At 38.1% G+C, this 14,225-nt stretch overlaps 2 non-coding genes across 2 annotated transcripts; both read right to left on the bottom strand.

Moving 5' to 3' along the window:
- Positions 1-3,191: 3,191 nt before the first annotated feature.
- Positions 3,192-3,295, bottom strand: LOC148547790 (small nucleolar RNA R71). Its single transcript, XR_015897799.1, has one exon. It is a non-coding gene; the product is annotated as a small nucleolar RNA R71 (small nucleolar RNA).
- A 10,612-nt stretch (positions 3,296-13,907) lies between these two features.
- Positions 13,908-14,015, bottom strand: LOC148547789 (small nucleolar RNA R71). Its single transcript, XR_015898963.1, has one exon. It is a non-coding gene; the product is annotated as a small nucleolar RNA R71 (small nucleolar RNA).
- Between the last annotated feature and the right edge of the window lie 210 nt (positions 14,016-14,225).

Genomic DNA, 14,225 nt, shown 5'->3' with positions numbered 1-14,225 from the left:
TAACTCGCGATTGCAGGGCGTTAGTGACAGACGCAAAAGGATAGTAAATCCTATTCCAGCATGATCGAAAACCGACAGATGAATAGCCGTGCCGTGACAGGGTGCGTGAGCATATTATTCACTGAGAGGATAAGATGAAGCCATTGACAAAGGTGATGCCTCCAGACGATTAGCCGTGCCGTGACAGGGCATTGGATCATTTTCCCGAGAGATGACCGAAAGTAGCCGTTGACAATGGTGATGTATCACATAAAGCCAGCCATGGAAAGGAGTAAGACTGATTGGATGAAGATAGCAGGAAAGCAGAGGTTCAGAGGAACGAAAAGCATCTCCATTCGCTTATCTGAAATTCCTACCAATGATTTACATAAGTATCTCTATCCCTATTCTATTATTTATTATTCGAAAACACCATTATCACTTTATATCTGCCTGACTGAGATTTACAAGGTGACCATAGCTTGCTTCATACCAACAATCTCCGTGGGATTCGACCCTTACTCACGTAAGGTATTACTTGGACGACCCAGTGCACTTGCTGGTTAGTTGTATCGAAGTTGTGACAAATTATGAGTGTGTAATCACGATTACGCGCACCAAGTTGCTCACGTTGCCAGGGATTATTCGAGCCTGGACATCACAATTTCGTGCACCAAGTTTTTGGCGCCGTTGCCGGGGATTGTTCGAGCCTGGACATCACAATTTCGTGCACCAAGTTTTTGGCGCCGTTGCCGGGGATTGTTTGAGTTTGGACAACTGACGGTTCATCTTGTTGCTCAGATTAGGTAATTTTCTTTTCGTTTTGTTTTCAAAATTTTTCAAAAAAAATATATATATATTCAAAAATCTCTCATCTGTTTTCGAAAAAAAAAAAAATGTTTTCAAAAATTTTATTCAAGATTTTTAAGAATGAATTCTAGTGTTTCATGAAGCATGTGAAGCCTGGCTGGCTGTAAAGCCATGTCTAAATTCTTTTGGACTGAGGCTTCCAAACCATCAGAAGTAAGTTACATACTTGATAAATGATGAGCAGCAATTTGTTATCAAGATCAATATACTCTGGTGTTAAATGCTAAAGCTTGGCTGGCCATTGGCCATGTCTAGTGTTTTGGACTGGAGCTTTCATTGAAAGCTTGGCTGGCTAGTGAGCCATGTCTAATTCCTGGACTGAAGCTTTAGACTAAGAATGCAAGATTCCTGGAATTCATGTTAAAAATTTTGGAATCCTTATTTTCCTTTTTCATATAATTTTCGAAAAAAAAATACCAAAAAAATTAGAATATCATAAAAATCAAAAATATTTTTCTGTTTCTTGTTTGAGTCTTGAGTCATATCATAAGTTTGGTGTCACTTGCATATGCATCTTGCATTTTTTCAAAAATTTCATACATTCATAGTGTTCTTCATGATCTTCAAGTTGTTCTTGGTAAGTCTTCTTGTTTGATCTTGATGATTTTTTGTTTTGTGTCTTTTCATGTTTATTATATGCATCCTTGAATTCTTGATGCGTAAGCGTTAAAGAATTCTAAGTTTGGTGTCTTGCATGTTTTCTTTGCATTAAAAATTTTTCAAAATTGTGTCTATGATGTTCATCTTGACATTCATAATGTTCTTGGTGTTCATCTTGACATTCATAGCATTCTTGCATGCATTCATTGTTTTGATTTAAAAATTTCATGCATTGCATAATTTTCATGTTTTTCATAAAAATTTCAAAAATCAAAAAAAAAAAATATATCTTTCCCTTTTTCTCTCATCAAATTCGAAAATTTGGATTGACTTTTTCAAAAGTTTTTAAAATCAAGTTGTTTCTTATGAGTCAAATCAAATTTTCAATTTGAAAATCTCATCTTTTTCAAAATCTTTTTTCAAAAATCAAATCTTTTTCAAATTTCTTAGTTATTTTCGAAAATTTCAAAAATATTTTTCAAAAATCTTTTTCTTATTTTTATATCAAATTTTCGAAAATAACATAAACAATTAATGCTTTGATTCAAAAAATTTGAAGTTTGTTACTTGCTTGTTAAGAAAGATTCAAACTTTAAGTTCTAGAATCATATCTTGTGATTTCTTATGAATCAAGTCATTAATTGTGATTTTAAAAATCAAATCTTTTTCAAAAACCAATTTCTATCATATCTTTTTAAAAATATCTTCTCATCTTATCTTTTTCAAACATTTGATTTCAAAATATCTTCTCTAACTTCCTAACTTCCTATCCTTTCAAAATTTGTTTCAACTAACTAACTAACTTTTTGTTTGTTTCTTATCTTTTTCAAAACCACCTAACTAACTCTCTCTCTCTCATTTTCGAAAAAATCTTCCCCCTTTTTCAAAATTTCTTTTTTAATTTATTAATTATTTTATTTGTTTAAAAAAATTCTTAATTTTCGAAAATCACTAACATTTTTCAAAAACTATTTTCAAAAATCACTAACTCCTTTTCAAAATTAATTTTCGAAAATTCCCTCCTTCTCTCTCATCTTATTTATTTATTTATTCATCTACTAACATCTCTTCCTCACATCATCACCAAATTCGAACCCTCTCCTCTATCTGTGTTCAAATTTCTTCTTCTTCTTTTTTACTAACAATAAGGAACCTCTTTACTGTGACATAGAGGAGTCCTCTTCTTTTCTTTTTCTCTCCTCTTTCTTATGAGCAGGGACAGAGAAAAAGGCATTCTTGTTGAAGCTGATCCAGAACCTGAAAGGACTCTGAAGAGAAAATTAAGAGAAGCTAAATTACAACAATCCAGAGACAACTTGATTGAAAATTTCGAACAAGTAAAGGAGATGGCAGCCGAACCCAACAATAATGTAAGGAAGATGCTTGGTGACTTTACTGCACCTAATTCCAATTTACATGGAAGAAGCATCTCCATTCCTGCCATTGGAGCAAACAACTTTAAGCTGAAACCTCAGTTAGTTTCTCTGATGCAGCAGAACTGCAAGTTTCATGGACTTCCATCTGAAGATCCTTTTCAGTTCTTAACTGAATTCTTGTAGATATGTGATACTGTTAAGACTAATGGAGTAGATCCTGAAGTCTACAGGCTCATGCTTTTCCCTTTTGCTGTAAGAGACAGAGCTAGATTATGGTTGGATTCTAAACCCAAGGACAGCCTGAACTCTTGGGATAAGCTGGTCACGGCTTTCTTAGCCAAGTACTTTCCTCCTCAAAAGCTGAGCAAGCTTAGAGCTGATGTTCAAACCTTCAGACAGAAAGAAGGTGAATCCCTCTATGAAGCTTGGGAAAGATACAAACAGTTGACCAAAAAGTGTCCTTCTGACATGCTCTCAGAATGGACCATCCTGGATATATTCTATGATGGTCTGTCTGAGTTATCTAAGATGTCATTGGATACCTCTGCAGGTGGATCCATTCACCTAAAGAAAACGCCTGCAGAAGCTCAAGAACTCATTGACATGGTTGCTAATAACCAGTTCATGTACACTTCTGAAAGGAATCCTGTAAGCAATGGGACGCCTATGAAGAAGGGAGTTCTTGAAGTTGATACTCTGAATGCCATATTGGCTCAGAACAAAATATTGACTCAGCAAGTCAATATGATTTCTCAGAGTCTGCATGGAATGCAAGCTGCATCCAACAGTACTCAAGAGGCATCTTCTGAAGAAGAAGCCTATGATCCTGAGAACCCTGCAATAGCAGAGGTGAACTACTTAGGTGAACCTTATGGAAACACCTATAACTCAACATGGAGAAATCATCCAAATTTCTCATGGAAGGATCAAAAGCCCCAACTAGGCTTTAATAATGGTGGAAGAAACAGGTTTAGCAATAGCAAACCTTTTCCATCATCAACTCAGCAACAGACAGAGAACTCTGAACAAAATGCTTCTAATTTAGCAAATCTAGTCTCTGATCTATCTAAGGCCACTGTAAGTTTCATGAATGAAACAAGGTCTTCCATTAGAAATCTGGAAGCACAAGTGGGCCAGCTGAGTAAAAGGATCACTGAAATCCCTCCTAGTACTCTCCCAAGCAATACAGAAGAGAACCCAAAAGGAGAGTGCAAGGCCATTGACATAAGCGCCATGGCCGAACCTGTGAGGAGAGGAGAGGACGTGAATCCCAAGGAGGAAGACCTCCTGGGACGTCCAGTGATCAATAAGGAGCTTCCCTCTGAGGAACCAAAGGAATCTGAGACTCATCTAGAGACCATAGAGATCCCATTGAACCTCCTTATGCCCTTCATGAGCTCTGATGAGTATTCCTCTTCTGAAGAGAATGAGGATGTTACTGAAGAGAAAACTGCCAAGTTTCTTGGTGCAATCATGAAGCTGAATGCCAAACTATTTGGCATTGATACTTGGGAAGTTGAACCTCCCTTGTTCATCAATGAACTAAGTGATCTGGATCAACTGACATTGCCTCAGAAGAGACAGGATCCTAGAAAGTTCATAATCCCTTGTACCATAGGCACCATGATCTTTAAGGCTCTGTGTGACCTTGGTTCAGGGATAAACCTCATGCCCCTCTCTGTAATAGAGAAACTGGGAATCTATGGGGTGCAAGCTGCTAAAATCTCACTAGAGATGGCAGACAGTTCAAGAAAACAGGCTTATGGACAAGTAGAGGACGTTTTAGTAAAGGTTGAGGGCCTTTACATCCCTGCTGATTTCATAGTCCTGGATACTGGAAAGGAAGAGGATGAATCCATCATCCTAGGAAGACCTTTCCTGGCCACAGCAAGAGCTGTGATTGATGTTGACAGAGGTGAAATAGTCCTTCAATGGAATGAGAACTCCCTTGTATTCAAAACTCAAGGATCTCCCTCTGCAACCATGGAGAGGAAGCTTGAAAAGCTTCTCTCAAAGCAGAGTCAACCAGAGCCCCCACAGTCAAACTCTAAGTTTGGTGTTGGGAGGCCACAACCAAACTCTAAGTTTGGTGTTGAACTCCCATATCCAAACTCTAAGTTTGGTGTTGGAGAGTCTCAACAAAGCTCTGCACATCTGTGAGGCTCCATGAGAGCTCACTGTCAAGCTATTGACATTAAAGAAGCGCTTGTTGGGAGGCAACCCAATGTTTATCTAATTCTTATTTTTATTATTTTTCATGTTTTCTTAGGTTCATGATCATGTGGAGTCACAAAATAAATATAAAAATTGAAAACGGAGTCAAAAACAGCAGAAGAAAAATCACACCCTGGAGGAGCATCTGTCTGGCGTTCAGCGCCAGAACAGAGCATGGTTCTGGCGCTGAACGCCCAAAATAGGCAGCTTCTGGGCGCTGAACGCCAGAACAGGCATGGTTCTGGCGTTCAACGCCAGAAATGGCACACAAATGGGCGTTGAACGCCTAAAATGGCCACCAACCTGGCGCTGAACGCCCAGAGTTGAGTACAAAGGCATTTTTACATGCCTAATGGGTGCAGGGATGTAAATCCTTGAACACCTCAGGATCTGTGGACCCCACAGGATCCACTTAGGATCTGTGGACCCCACAGGATCCCCACCTAACTCCACTCACTTCTTCTCACCACTTTCTTTCACACAACACCATAAACACTCTTCCCCAAAAACCCTTCACCAATCACCTCAAACTCTCTTCCCCATCACATTTTCACCACTCACATCCATCCACTCTTCCCAATAAACCTACCTCATAAACTACACCTACCTTCCAAATTCAAAACCAATTTCCCACCCAAACCCACCCATATGGCCGAACCTTAACCCCCCCTCCCTTCCCTATATAAAGACCTCCATTCTTTATCAAATTCACACAACACACCCCTCTACACTCCTCTTGGCCGAAACCACATCTCCCTCTCCCTCTCCATATTTCTTCTTCTTCTTCTTCTTCTATTCTTTTGTTTATTGCTCGAGGGCGAGCAATATTCTAAGTTTGGTGTGGTAAAAGCATAGCTTTTTTGTTTTTCCATTACCATTTATGGCATCAAAGACCGGAGAATCCTCTAGAAGAGGGAAAGGGAAGACAAAAGCTTCCACTTCCGAGTCATGGGAGATGGAAAGGTTCATCTCCAAAGCCCATCAAGACCACTTCTATGATGTTGTGGCCAAGAAGAAGGTGATCCCTGAGGTCCCTTTTAAACTCAAAAGAAATGAGTATCCGGAGATCCGACATGAAATTCAAAGAAGAGGTTGGGAAGTTCTAACAAATCCCATCCAACAAGTCGGCATCCTAATGGTTCAAGAGTTCTATGCCAATGCATGGATCACCAAGAACCATGATCAAAGTAAGAACCCGGATCCAAAGAACTATGTTACAATGGTTCGGGGGAAATACTTAGATTTTAGTCCGGAGAATGTGAGGTTGGCGTTCAACTTGCCATACATGGAAGAGAACGCACGCCCCTACACAAGGAGAGTCAACTTTGATCAAAGGTTGGACCAAGTCCTTATGGACATATGTGTAGAAGGAGCTCAATGGAAGATTGACTCCAAAGGCAAGCCAGTTCAACTAAGAAGATTGGACCTCAAGCCTATAGCTAGAGGATGGTTGGAGTTTATTCATTGCTCAATCATTCCCACTAGCAACCGGTCTGAAGTTACTATAGACCGGGCCATCATGATCCATAGCATCATGATTGGAGAAGAGGTGGAAGTTCATGAGATTATACCTCAAGAACTCTACAAGGTGGCTGACAAGTCCTCCACCATGGCAAGGTTAGCCTTTCCTCACCTCATCTGCCACCTATGCAATTCGGCTGGGATTGACATAGAGGGAGATATCCTCATCAAAGAGGACAAGTCCATCACTAAGAAAAAGATGGAGCAAGCAAGAGAGCCCAGTCATGGAGCTCAAGAGGCGCAAGAAACTCATTTTCATGAGATCCCGGAGATGCCTCAAATGCACTTTCCTCCACAAAATTATTGGGAGCAAATCAACACCTCCCTAGGAGAATTGAGTTCCAATATGGGACAACTAAGGGTGGAACATCAAGAGCACTCCATCATGCTCCATGAAATAAGAGAAGATCAAAAAGCAATGAGGGAGGAGCAACAAAGACAAGTAAGAGACATAGAAGAGCTCAAGGACATCACTGGTTCCTCAAGAAGGAAACGCCACCATCGCTAAGGTGGATTCATTCCTTGTTCTTATTTCTTCTGTTTTTTTTCGTTTTCTATGTTATGTGCTTATCTATGTTTGTGTCTTCATTACATGATCATTAGTAGTTAGTAAACTCTGTCTTAAAGATATGAATGTCCTATGAATCCATCACCTCTCTTAAAAGAAAAATGTTTTAATTCAAAAGAACAAGAAGTACATGAGTTTCGAATTTATCCTTGAACTTAGTTTAATTATATTGATGTGGTGACAATGCTTCTTGTTTTCTGAATGTATGCTTGAACAGTGCATATGCCTTTTGAAGTTGTTGTTAAATATGTTGGCTCTTGAAAGAATGATGACTAGGAGACATGTTATTCGATAATCTGAAAAATCATAAAAATGATTCTTGAAGCAAGAAAAAGCAGCAAAGAACAAAGCTTGCAGAAAAAAAAAAAAAGGGCGAAAAAAAGAATAAAAAAAAATAGAAAGAAAAAGAAAAAGCAAGCAGAAAAAGCCAATAACCCTTAAAACCAAAAGGCAAGGGCAAATAAAAAGGATCCCAAGGCTTTGAGCATCAGTGGATAGGAGGGCCTAAAGGAATAAAATCCTGGTCTAAACGGCTAAACCAAGCTGTCCCTAACCATGTGCTTGTGGCGTGAAGGTGTCAAGTGAAAACTTGAGACTGAGCGGTTAAAGTCAAGGTCCAAAGCAAAAAAAAAAAGAATGTGCTTAAGAACCCTGGACACCTCTAATTGGGGACTTTAGCAAAGCTAAGTCACAATCTGAAAAGGTTCACCCAATTATGTGTCTGTGGCATTTATGTATCCGGTGGTAATACTGGAAAACAAAGTGCTTAGGGCCACGGCCAAGACTCATAAAGAAGCTGTGTTCAAGAATCATCATACTAAACTAGGAGAGTCAATAACACTATTCGAAATCTGAAATTCCTATAGATGCCAATCATTCTAAACTTCAATGGATAAAGTGAGATGCCAAAACTATTCAAGAGGCAAAAAGATATAAGTCCCGCTCATATGATTGAAGCTCTGTTTCATTGATAGTTTGGAATTTATAGTATATTCTCTTCTTTTTATCCTATTTGATTTTCAGTTGCTTGGGGACAAGCAACAATTTAAGTTTGGTGTTGTGATGAGCGGATAATTTATACGCTTTTTGGCATTGTTTTTAGTATGTTTTTAGTAGGATCTAGTTACTTTTAGGGATGTTTTCATTAGTTTTTATGTGAAATTCACATTTCTGGACTTTACTATGAGTTTGTGTGTTTTTCTGTGATTTCAGGTATTTTCTGGCTGAAATTGAGGGACTTGAGCAGAAATCAGATTCAGAGGTTGAAAAAGGACTGCTGATGCTGTTGGATTCTGACCTCCCTGCACTCAAAGTGGATTTTCTGGAGCTACAGAACTCGAAATGGCGCGCTTCCAATTTCGTTGGAAAGTAGACATCCAGGGCTTTCCAGCAATATATAATAGTCCATACTTTGGCCAAGAATAGATGACGTAAACTGGCGTTCAACGCCAGCCTTCTGCCCAAATCTGGCGTCCAGCGCCAGAAAAGGATCCAAAACCAGAGTTGAACGCCCAAACTGGCACAGAAACTGGCGTTCAACTCCACAAATGGCCTCTGCACGTGCAACACTTAGGCTCAGCCCAAACACACACCAAGTGGGCCCAGGAAGTGGATTTATGCATCAATTACTTACTCATGTAAACCCTAGTAGCTAGTTTATTATAAATAGGACCTCTTACTATTGTATTAGGTATCTTTGGTCTCAGTTTTAATCCATCGTTCATCTTAGGAGACTATTGATCTCGTTTAGGGGGCTGGCCATCTCGGCCATGTCTGGACCTTCACTTATGTATTTTCATACGGTAGAGTTTCTACACTCCATAGATTAAGGTGTGGAGCTCTGCTGTTCCTCAAAGATTAATGCAAAGTACTACTGTTTTCTATTCAATTCTTCTTATTTCACTTCTAAGATATCCATTCGCACCCAAGAACGTGATGAAGGTGATGATTATGTGTGACGCTCATCATCCTTCTCCCTTATGAACGCGTGCCTGACAAACACTTCTGTTCTACATGAATTGAGCTAGAATGAATATCTCTTAGATCTCCTAACCAGAATCTTCGTGGCGTAAACTAGAATGATGGCGGCATTCAAGAGAATCCAGAAAGTCTAAACCTTGTCTGTGGTATTCCGAGTAGGATTCAATGATTGAATGACTGTGACGAGCTCCTAACTCGCGATTGCAGGGCGTTAGTGACAGACGCAAAAGGATAGTAAATCCTATTCCAGCATGATCGAGAACCGACAGATGAATAGCCGTGCCGTGACAGGGTGCGTGAGCATATTATTCACTGAGAGGATAAGATGAAGCCATTGACAAAGGTGATGCCTCCAGACGATTAGCCGTGCCGTGACAGGGCATTGGATCATTTTCCCGAGAGATGACCGAAAGTAGCCGTTGACAATGGTGATGTATCACATAAAACCAGCCATGGAAAGGAGTAAGACTGATTGGATGAAGATAGCAGGAAAGCAGAGGTTCAGAGGAACGAAAAGCATCTCCATTCGCTTATCTGAAATTCCTACCAATGATTTACATAAGTATCTCTATCCCTATTCTATTATTTATTATTCGAAAACACCATTATCACTTTATATCTGCCTGACTGAGATTTACAAGGTGACCATAGCTTGCTTCATACCAACAATCTCCGTGGGATTCGACCCTTACTCACGTAAGGTATTACTTGGACGACCCAGTGCATTTGCTGGTTAGTTGTATCGAAGTTGTGACAAATTATGAGTGTGTAATCACGATTACGCGCACCAAGTTGCTCACGTTGCCAGGGATTGTTCGAGCCTGGACATCACAATTTCGTGCACCAAGGGACTTGAGCAAAAATCAGATTCAGAGGTTGAAGAAGGACTACTGATGTTGTTGGATTCTGACCTCCCTGCACTCAAAGTGGATTTTCTGGAGCTACAGAACTCAAAATGGCGCGCTTCCAAATGAGTTGGAAAGTAGACATCCAGGGCTTTCCAGAAATATATAATAGTCCATACTTTGGCCAAGTTTAGACGATGTAAAAGGGCGTTGAACGCCAGTTCTACGCTGCTGTCTGGAGTTAAACGCCAGAAACACGTCACAAGCCAGAGTTGAACGCCAGAAATACGTTACAAACTGGCGTTCAACTCCAAGATTGACCTCTACACGTGTAACATTTAAGCTCAGCCCAAGCACACACCAAGTGGGCCCCAAAAGTGGATTTATGCATCAATTACTTACTTCTGTAAATCCTAGTAACTAGTTTATTATAAATAGGACTTTTTACTATTGTATTAGACATCTTTTGATCATCTTTTTATCATCTTTTGATCTTATCATCTTTTGATCATTTTTTAGATCTCTAGACCTCCATGGGAGGCTGGCCATTCGGCCATGCTTACCCTATGTTCACTTATGTATTTTTCATACGGTAGAGTTTCTGCACTCCATAGATTAAGGTGTGGAGCTCTGCTATTCCTCAAAGATTAATGCAAAGTATTACTATTTTTCTATTCAATTCAACTTATTCCGCTTCTAAGATATTCATTCACTCAACCTGAATGTGATGAACGTGAAAATCATCATCATTCCCCCCACGAACGCGTGCCTGACAACCACTTCCGTTCCACCTTAGATTGAATGAGTATCTCTTGGATCTCTTAATCAGGATCTTCATGGTATAAGCTAGATTGATGGCGGCATTCATGAGAGTCCGGAAATTCTAAACCTTGTTTGTGGTATTCCGAGTAGGACTCTGGGATTGAATGACTGTGACGAACTTTAAACTCGCGAGTGCTGGGCGTAGTGACAGACGCAAAAGGAGGGTGAATCCTATTCCAGTATGATCGAGAATCTCAGATGATTAGCCGTGCTATGACAGAGCATTTGGACCATTTTCACAAGAGGATGGGATGCAGCCATTGACAAGGGTGATGCCTCCAGACGATTAGCCATGCAGTGACAGCGCATCGGACCATTTTCCAAAGAGGATAGCCATTGACAACGGTAATGTCCTTACATAAAGCCAGCCATGGAAAGGAGTAGGATTGATTGGATGAAGACAGCAGGAAAACAGAGGTTCAGAGGAACGAAAGCATCTCTATGCGCTTATCTGAAATTCTCATTAATGATTTACATAAGTATTTCTATCCTTATTTTCTATCTATTTATTATTTATGTTCGAAAACTCCATAACTATTTTATACCCGCCTGACTGAGATTTACAAGGTGACCATAGCTTGCTTCATACCAACAATCTCCGTGGGATCGACCCTTACTCACGTAAGGTTTATTACTTGGACGACCCAGTGCAGTTGCTGGTTAGTTGTATCGAAGTTGTGAATGAAAAATGATTTATTAAGACGTGCGTACAGAGTTTCTGGCGCCGTTGCCTGAGATCACAATTTCGTGCACCAAGTTTTTGGCGCCGTTGCCGGGGATTGTTCGAGTTTGCACAACTGACGGTTCATCTTGTTGCTCAGATTAGATAATTTTTTTTTTGTTTTATTTTCAAAAAATTTTCAAAAACCTTTCAAAAATTTCTCATCTGTTTTCGAAAAAAAAAATGTTTTCAAAAAAATATATTTTTCTTTAGAATTTTTAAGAATGAATTCTAGTGTTTCATGATGATTTGTTGAATCCTGGCTGGCTGTGAATCCATGTCCAAATTTCTTTGGACTGAGGATTCAACTAATCACTTCAATGCATGTAATAGCATACTAAAGCTTGGCTGGCTATTAAGTCATGCCTAACCCTCAGATTGGAGCTTTAGACTAAAGAGCACAAGATTCCTATAATTTATATTAATAATTTTGAAATCCTTATTTTCTTTTTCCTATATGTTTTTTTTTTTTTTTGAAAAAAATATACAAGAATCCAAAAAAATAAAAAATTCATAAAAATAAAAAATATTTCATATTTCTTGTTTGAGTCTTGAGTCAAGTTGAAAGTTTGGTGTCAATTGCATATTCATCTTGCATTTTTCGAAAAATTCATGCATTCATAGTGTTCTTCATGATCTTCAAGTTGTTCTTGGTAAGTCTTCTTGTTTGATCTTGATGTTTTCATGTTTTGTATCTTTTCTTGTTTTTCATATGCATTCTTGCATTCTTAGTGTCTATACATGACAAATTTTTAAGTTTGGTGTCTTGCATGTTTTCTTTGCATTAAAAATTTTTCAAAAATAAGTTCTTGATGTTCATCATGATCTTCATAGTGTTCTTGGTGTTCATCTTGACATTCATAGCATTCTTGCATGCATTCATTGTTTTGATCCAAAAATTTTCATGCATTGCATCATTTTCATGTTTTTCTCTCTCATCATAAAAATTCAAAAAAATCAAAAAAAATATCTTCCCCTTTTTCTCTCTTAAAATTTTGAAAATTAGATTTGACTTTTTCAAAAATTTTTAAAATCTAGTTATTTTTATGAGTCAAATCAAATTTTCAATTTAAAAATCTTATCTTTTTCAAAAATCAAATCTTTTTCATTTTTCTTATCTATTTTCGAAAATTTCAAAACAAATTTTTTCAAAAATTTTTTTCTTAATTTTATATCATATTTTCGAAAATAACATCATCAATTAATGTTTTGATTCAAAAATTTCAAGTTTGTTACTTGCTTGTTAAGAAAGATTCAAACTTTGAGTTCTAGAATCATATCTTGTGATTTCTTGTGAATCAAGTCATTAATTGTGATTTTAAAAATCAAATCTTTTTCAAAACTAATTTCAATCATATCTTTTTAAAAATATCTCTTTATCTTATCTTTTTCAAAATTTGATTTTAAAATATCCTTTCTAACTTCTTATCTTCTTATCTTTTCAAAATTGATTTTCAAATTTGTTTCAACTAACTAACTAACTTTTTGTTTGTTTCTTATCTTTTTCAAAACTACCTAACTAACCCTCTCTCTCTAATTTTCGAAAATATCTCCCTCTTTTTCAAAATTTCTTTTTAATTAACTAATTAAATTAATTGTTGATTTTAATTTTCGAAAATTACTAACCTTTTTCAAAAACTATTTTCGAAAATCACTAACTCTTTTTCAAAAATTATTTTCGAAAATTCTCTCTCTCTCTTATCTCCTTCTAATTATTTATTCATCTACTAACACTTCATCTCACCCAAATTTGAACCCCCTCTTCCATCTGTGTTCGAATTTTTTCTTCTTCTTTTCTTCTACTCACACAGGGACCTCTATACTGTGGTAAAAAGGACCCCTATTATTATTATTATTTTTCTGTCCCTCTTTTTCATATGAGCAGGAGCAAGGACAAGAATATTCTTGTTGAAGCAGATCCAGAACCTGAAAGGACTCTGAAGAGGAAACTAAAAGAAGCTAAATTACAACAATCCAGCAAGCACCTTTCAGAAATTTTCGAACAGGAAGAGGAGATGGCAGCCGAAAATAATAATAATGCAAGGAGGATGCTTGGTGACTTTACTGCACCTAATTCCAATTTACATGGAAGAAGCATCTCCATTCCTGCCATTGGAGCAAACAATTTTGAGCTTAAACCTCAATTAGTTTCTCTTATGCAGCAGAACTGCAAGTTTCATGGACTTCCATCTGAAGATCCTTTTCAGTTCTTAACTGAATTCTTACAGATATGTGATACTGTTAAGACTAATGGAGTAGATCCTGAAGTCTACAGGCTCATGCTTTTCCCTTTTGCTGTAAGAGACAGAGCTAGAGTATGGTTGGACTCTCAACCTAAGGATAGCCTGAACTCTTGGGATAAGCTGGTCAAGGCTTTCTTAGCCAAGTTCTTTCCTCCTCAAAAGCTGAGTAAGCTTAGAGTGGATGTTCAGACCTTCAGACAGAAAGAAGGTGAATCCCTCTATGAAGCTTGGGAGAGATACAAAGAACTGACCAAAAAGTGTCCTTCTGACATGCTTTCAGAATGGACCATCCTGGATATATTCTATGATGGTCTATCTGAATTGGCTAAAATGTCATTGGATACTTCTGCAGGTGGATCCATTCACCTAAAGAAAAGGCCTGCAGAAGCTCAAGAACTCATTGACATGGTTGCTAATAACCAGTTCATGTACACTTCTGAGAGGAATCCTGTGAGTAATGGGACGCCTATGAAGAAGGGAGTTCTT

Source organism: Arachis ipaensis, chromosome B8, assembly GCF_059453495.1.
Source record: "Arachis ipaensis isolate K30076 ecotype BB chromosome B8, ASM5945349v1, whole genome shotgun sequence".
In the NCBI taxonomy this organism is placed as follows: domain Eukaryota; kingdom Viridiplantae; phylum Streptophyta; class Magnoliopsida; order Fabales; family Fabaceae; genus Arachis; species Arachis ipaensis.
Note: the sequence above shows the minus strand (reverse complement) of the source record. Positions and strands in the feature narration are given on the sequence as shown.